Source organism: Loxodonta africana, chromosome 12, assembly GCF_030014295.1.
Source record: "Loxodonta africana isolate mLoxAfr1 chromosome 12, mLoxAfr1.hap2, whole genome shotgun sequence".
Taxonomy (NCBI): domain Eukaryota; kingdom Metazoa; phylum Chordata; class Mammalia; order Proboscidea; family Elephantidae; genus Loxodonta; species Loxodonta africana.
The window spans coordinates 79934379-79942012 of NC_087353.1; positions in this window are offsets into that span (position 1 = coordinate 79934379).

The following is a 7634-nucleotide window of genomic DNA, read 5'->3' on the forward strand; positions in this document are numbered from 1 at the left end:
TTTTCTGCCCATTGATTCAGATTTAATTCCTTCCCTTTCTTATTTTCTCAATTCTTAGATTTGAGTTTTGTTTCAAGAACCCAAAGATGTCAGTCCTCTTTTTGTACCTCATCCACGGTTCTTTTCCTGGGCTCCCTCCCACCGTGCTGCTGCTTGTGAACGAGCGGTGGGCGTGGAAGGGCTCTTTGGTCTTGGTCAGGGAGCTCTCACCCTTGCTGTGGTGTTTGTCGGGCAGCAGAGTATCTCAAGGCGACTCCTGTTTAAACGTCTTGCCCTTTGGCTCTGATCTCTGGGGAGCTGGACCGCTGGCTCAATGGCTGTCTGTAGCCCTTCCTAACTTGGCTTTGAGGCCAGGCCTGGCCTGGGTGTGCCTCAGCCATGCTGCTGAATAGCCAAGGCTCCCAGGCAGACAGAGGTAGAAGCTAGTTCATACAGCCATTTAGCCACAGATCCAGATACCTTCTTTATTTGGAAGTTTTCAAGAAATTGTGAAGCAGTCCAATGGTTACTTCAATTATGCTTTTCCATTTGGTTCTTCTGCTCATGCATTCAGTTGAAATGTCCTTTATCCCAGGTTCAGAGATGCTACCTTTCTCACTAAGACGACATCTGACCTAGCAGGTTGGCTGATGTATTTAAACAATGAAAATGGGATAAATTGCTGTCATGATTCGATCGCCCTCCTCTGGTTTTAGCTCTTATGTTCTTGGTACACGTGAACTTCTCTTGTCTCCTGGTGGCTTGATTGACTCTGAAATGAGGGGAAGTCTCTTGGTGAATGATATCCTTTGTGCTGTTTGCTGTTTCTCTGCTGCCGTCTTTGCGATTCTCCTCTCACTGGTTGCAGGCTCTCATAGTAAGGTTTGGCGAGAGATTCTCCAGTCTTCACATTTTGGATTCTAGGCTGTTAGCCCTCACTCTGTGAAATGTATTCGCATGTGTTCGCTTAAGATGACTATTCCTTGTGAGCCAGTTCATGGTAATATTCCACACCCCTCCCTTCTAAGCTGTAGTTCAGGAATCCAGCCCACATAGACAGACTCTAGCTTTTCATGGTGTAGCCGGTGCCAAGTTCTGCATCTGGGCAGGAAAATCTGCTCTTGCTCTTTCTGGAGACATACGTACATACACAAAGTGCAGCATCCAGAAATCTGCCTGTTTTGACCCCTCTTGAAAAAGGAGCGGTTAACGGCGGCTTTTCTGTCCTTGTTGGCCTGCAACTCCCGGAGAAGAGACTGCATCTTTGCTGCTCGTCAAAGCCTCCCTCTGCCGTTGACAGGGCTGCAGAGGAAATGATCATGTAGCAAGTAGAGCATCATCTCAGTTCACACACTGCCCTTTTGGTCTGCCAACGTTCCTGTCCTAGTGGCTTGTTCTGACAGTGCCGCACACCCATTGCTGAGCTCTCAAGGCAGGTGTCTCCTTCCTCCAGCTTGCCTCAAAATGCTGCTTTCAGAGGCCTCCTCCTGCCAGTTCTCATCATTTACCGTGTTGGAGTGGCTCTGTGTGCCGTCTGACTTCCCTTCCACCCAGTGAGAGTGTGCGTTCCACTGTCTCCCTTCTCCCCGGGAGCCAAACCGCTTCTCACTCAGGCTGGTGTCATTTCAAGACAGGACCAAAGCCTGCGTGAGCCTTTTTATGTTAAGTAAACTGGTGCTTTTTTTTCTTACTTTAAGATACTATATAGAAACAGTAATGTACATGACACCTATTGGTATGGAGCTGTTTGAGCAATGCTTTACAGAGCTCACTAAATCTCCTACAACCGTCTTGAGCTCTGGCTCCTGACCCTGTTTGCATAGAAGACCTTACTAGAAGCTCTTGGAAGAGCGGGCCTCCTGGAAGAGCAGAGGTAGACAGCACCAGAAGCCACTGGGGGAAGTGTTTGGCTTAGATCCGTGTCTGGGTCACAGCAGTGTTCACTACTTTGTCACGCCATCCGTGACAGTTCTCTTTGCGTTTTTCTTACAGTGCAGAATGTACTGACTAAATCTGTGTAAGCAAATGGAAACACTCTTCCCCTTCAGTAGCATAACAGTGTTTATTTTTTTCTCAGGATCATTTCTGTGTGGTTCCTTCGCCGTCATTCTGTTCAGTCTGTCAGAGGGTACTGGTTTTTTCCTTGGGGTAGTGGTCTCCCTTTGCTGTGGCAGAGGGCATGCAGGTGGATAAAGGAAGAAAGAACTGCTTCTAATGGAGGAACTGTAATGTGCATTTACTTGAAACTAGAGATTGAGGGAGGGTGTGCTCACCACTAAGGGGCCAAAGGGGTTGCCATCTCATCCATGTTGGACACCTCACTGGGCCTCCTAATGGGCTTCTTTCTTCTAGAATTTGTGCTGGTGAACCTCCTGCATGTCTTTGCTCACAGACATCATGCCTTTTTTTTTTCCCTCCCTGGGGTGACTTGGCAGAATAATGACAACATCATTCCTGCTAAGGCCTGGTCCCTCTCAGCTCTGCCTCAGTCCAGTCAGAGAACTTAGAAAAGACAGACTCTCAAGTTGCTGGAACCCTTCGGTATTAAGTACTTCAATTGATGACGGGCCCTTTTGCAAGTAGCGTTAGCTCTTTTTAAATGAAGTTTAACTGAACTAAGGATGCACTTTCTTATGATCTTGTGGACATAGTAGGGGTGCAAGTGAGGCCTTCTGTAGGCTCCTTAGTTGCTGCTTTATTTCATGAGGGCCAAAGAGATTAACTTTGCCATGTTGCCATGTCTCTGAGAAGTTGCCATATTTCATCCAGAAGAGGTCTTTTTTCCTCTTCTTCTTACTTTAACCATGTGCCTGGAGGAGCCGTCCGGGCCCTTGCACTTGGCCCACCCTTGCTTTGCCAGAGGCAGAGAAGGGAAAGGGGTAGATTACGTGTGCCAAGGGTGTGCAAGGGTAGGCTTTCCTTCCACCCCATCTTCTGAGGGAGACCTCTTTCTCTTGCTCCTTGCCTCTGTTCATGCCTTTTGTCTTGGAAAAGGATGGTCCCTTGTCTTAAGGCTTTGTGATAAAAGTTCTCTCCAGCTAGGACTGGCACCTAATCGGGCCTGGTGACTTTTCTGAAGTTACAGGTGGTCAGGAGCCCTCTAACGTGCAGAACATCTGGTAGATTTACCTGCGAGGTTGGGTGTTTCTACTGCTTTCTAAATTTCTAAGAACCCCTTTCTTTTTCTTAAAGAGCTCTGCAGAATTATTTGACAATATACGTAAGTACCGTGTCTTCTTGTGGTGTATGCTCTGTTCTGGCTTTTGTTTTTAAATCACATGCCTGTTTGGGAGGAGATGAACGTATTTAGTCTATTAGATTTGCGCTGCTGGGTATTTTTTTTTTTTTTAAGTGTAACCTTGACTAGCTGTATTATTGTTTATCCTGTAAGATTAGTCTATCAATTAAAGTTTGATAATTAATTGCGTCTCTTTTTCTTTCCAATTCTACACGCACTTAATCCATACTGGGGATTGACCAACATTTGGAACTGGGCCCAGAGCCATCCTTTTGCTTGCTGTGGTTCACTAGATTACTGTCTTATTTATTTGGCCTTAAGTATATCCAAATTTGAGGAGCCCTGGTGGCACAGTGGTGAAGCATTCAGCTGCCAACTGAAAGGTAGGCGGTCTGCCTCTGTAAAGATTACAGCCTTAGAAACCCTATGGAGCAGTTCTGCCCTGTCCTGTAGGGTCGCTATGAGTTGGAATTGTCTTGACAGCAGTGGATTTGGTTTTTGGTTTTATATCCAATTTCATTCTCCACTGAAAACGGTGGATAAAGGGGTTGGATTTTTTTTTTTTTTACTTTGTATTATTCAGAGTGCCCAACTTGACCTTCAGCCACCCTCTGCTAGGGCAGCCCTCTTGGCCCGCTCAGCCTCCCCAGCATTAGAGGGGAAGCTGCCGCCCCTCCTCCTGACTAGGCACCTCATGTAAACCCAGCCATTTAGCCTTAAGAGGACATTAATAAAACATCGAGAACAGAGCTACAACTCTAGCCACAGGCTATCAAGACCCAGGAGGAGGGAGAGAAAAATCTTTTTATCAGTAATGGGACAAAAACTGAGTCCTTGGTGTGAAGTGTGATAGTGTCAGAACTGGTTTTGACCCAGCCGCTCTCCCATTGGACCTTCTCTTCTCTTTCCCCTACTTTGTAAATGTTCCTGAAGGTTCTGTTCTCACTTCCTGTTCCTACCAAGAGAAGGGAAGGGGGTCAGCTCTTTTTCCATTTTCCCAATACCTCAGAATGCAGACACTTCAGGAGAGGGATGGGATGGGTAAAGCCACATGCTGTGTGTCAGCTGATGCCCACCTAGAGAATCAGTCCTCTGTTTGCACAGAGGGCACATTGGAATTTTATCCTGATTCTGAACATTTACTTCAGGCGCCTTAAAACTAATACGATGATTGACTCCTTGTAATGGAGAATGAGTTAGAGCTCCCGCCAGTCTGAATATCTTCCCATACGTTTTGGGGAGATCTGAGCATTTTCTCAAATGTAGGTAACTATGTTAGGTGGTGGAGATGGGACAAGACCTTTCTATAAAAGGGAGCCCACAAACCAGACAGTCATTAGAGCAAGGGGCAGCAGCTTCCCACTTTTGCCCAACAGGGTTCTGTCCAGCCCTCTATGCTGTGGGAAGTTAGAGACTCCTGCCCTGGGAGACCCTTGCCAGCACCACGTGGCTGCTTTCAGCTGGGCTTTTCTCCCCTCAGGCTGTTCCTGTTTCATCAAGGCTATTTTTGTTCTGAAGCCTTGTTAGCTTGTTTTACTCTCCTGGTAGAGTTTTTCCTTGCTGTTTATTTGCCCCATTTTATAACTTAATGTTTAAGTTTTGTGCTCCTCTTTTTACCTCTTTCCCCTTTACCTAATTTGAGTCCTTAGCTGTTTTTACTTTTTTGGTTTGAAAATTTTCAAATTAGCAGAAAATAGAAATAATGCTACAATGAACACCTTTACACCTTTAACCTAGGCCCCTCAGTTGTTAAAATAGTGACCATATTTATTTTCTCTTTCTGCACACACACACACATTTATTTTGTTGAACTGCTTGTCAGACATCTTGATACTTCATCCGTGGTTATTTTAGCACACATCTTAAGAATAAGGAAATTCTCACGCCTATCACAATCCCATTAGCTCACCGAAGAAAATTAGTATCACTTCAGTAATTGCATCTAAAACACAGACAATATTCGGATTTCCTTATTTGTCCCTGTCTTTTAAAAAAGCTATGTTTTTCCCATCAACAAGTCTTATGTTTTTAATTCTAATCCATCTTTTTTTTAATACCTTTTAAATTTTGCTGTTGTTGCTAGTGTTGGCTTTTTTTTGGTCTCATGTTAATTTCTTTCTGTATTTTTTTAATCTTAGTTTTCATTCGTGACTCTTACCCAGAAGGCAGCGTCCTCTCTGCTACCACACTGATCGCTCTCCCACGTCTGAGCCTCCCTGAGACTGACAGACTCCAGGGGCCTATAACTCAGGACTGTCTTGGTTGTTGGTGACAAACCCAATTCAGATGACTTAAGCAAAAGGGGTTTGGCTCATATTACTGGAGGACCAGACTGTTGGACATAGCTCAGTCCAGCTGCTCAAGTCATCTTGATGTTCTGACCCACTGACTCCCAGCTCTGCTTTGTTCTGTGTTGACTTAGATTTTACCAGACTTGGAACCCTGAGAGAAAAGAACAAAAAATTTTCCCCTATAGTTCCAAAAAAAGTACCAGATGAAGCTCTGACTTGCTTGTTTCACCACCCCTGCTCTCCGCAACCACAATAACCATCAGCCTCTAAGGCTTGGCTTAGTTGACTTGCATTCATTGTGAGCCTGGGCTCTCAGTGAATATCCATACCATATGTAACAGCAGCTTTGACAGGCCCCCTAGCAGGGTTTTGATCTTTTGCTGTGTGCCAGGTCATGCTGTTTGGAAAGCACCTGCTCCGGGCTCCAGCCTTGGGGTAAAGAGTGGGTGGTACTCTGGGTGCTGCGTCCACGAGGGACTCACTCTAAACACCCTGCCTTCGGGTCCTGTAAGGTCAGCTCTGTTTATTGAGTGGCAGGCACTGTGCCAAGTGCTGTTCACCACATTCCTCGTCACCCCCGCTTTATACATTAGAGGAAATCGAGGCTCAGAGAGGTTGTGACTTTCCCAAGGCCACATGCCTGTTATTGGCTGAGGCTGCAATTCAAAACCCAGATTTGCTGGATGATAAAGCCTTTGCTCTTACTCAGCTTGTTGAGAATTTAGCAAAGAACTCAGTCTGCATTTATTTTTGCTTTCATACTTTTTTCTTCTTCTCTTTTCCTTGGTTTAGCTGTATGTCTTTTTTTTTTTCTGTGCCTTTATGCATTGTTTGTTTAGATGTATCTTGACACATGGATAGATTAATAAAGTTCAATTGCTGGGAAAAAGAATGCCTTTTAAATTTCTTATAGATTTTGCTAAATCGACTTATAGTGTACCGATTTACAGCTCTCAATATAGGAGAGTACTTGTTTTCCCATAACCTCACTTACAATGAGGATTATCCAGGTTTTTTCCTAAATTTTATTTTTGCTGTCTTTGAGAATATACACAGCTAAGCATACACCAGTTCAACAGTTTCTGCATGTACCACGTAGTTACACTGATTACATTCCTTGAGTTGCGCAACCACTCTCACCCTCCTTTTTTGGGGGTGTTCCTCCTTCATTAACATAAACTCACTGCCGCCTAAGGTCCCTATCTAGTCTTTCGAGTTGCTGTTGTCAGTTCGGTCTCATATAGATAGTTTTTAAAAGAGCATAATGCTCAAGGCAGACCTTTTTTATTAGTTAAGCTGAACTATTGTTAGGTTTTAGGATGACTTCCAAAAACACGTGTTGCTGTCCAGTCGATTCCAACTCAAAGTGACTCCATAGGACAGAGGAGATCTGCCCCACAGGTAGGGTTTCCAGGGACAGCGGATGGATATAAACTGCCGACCTTTTGGTTAGCAGCTGAGCTTGCAACCACTGTGCCACCAGGGCTTCGAGATGACTTCAGGGGTTTTTTTTGGTTTAAGGTTTAAAGATTATCTCAGGGACGTAGTAGCTGTCTGCCTTGATGGTGGTAACTTATGCTTGTGAGTTCAGTTTTTTTAAAACTTTGAACCTTTGGTATTTTAAAAATTTTTCATTGGCTACCATTTATCTAAAAAGTTAAAACAGTAATACAGGCTCTTAAAAAGAAATGACAAGTGACAGGTAAGTCTCTCCCTCAGTTTTAGCTTCTCAACCCCAGCTCTGATCCATCCCTGAAGAAAGAATTCACATTTGGTGTAAGCATATAAAGATCCATCCCAGGAGTGGAGGGTACAGTCATTCCTACTTAAATCACATATCAGAATGAGGGAGGGGGCTCCCCAATAGGCATTAAAAAACCCACTGCCATTGAGTCGATTCCGACTCATAGCGACCCTATAGGGCAGAGTAGAACTGCCCCATAGAGTTTCCAAGGAGCGCTTGGCGGATTTGAACTGCCGACCTCTTGGTTAGCAGCCATAGCACATAACCACCACACCACCAGGGTTTCCCAATGGGAATTAGGTTACTAATAATAGGAGGAGGAGGGAACAAGCATTGGAGAAGCACCTTGCATATACTCAGACTCCTGCCCCGCCTCTTGCTC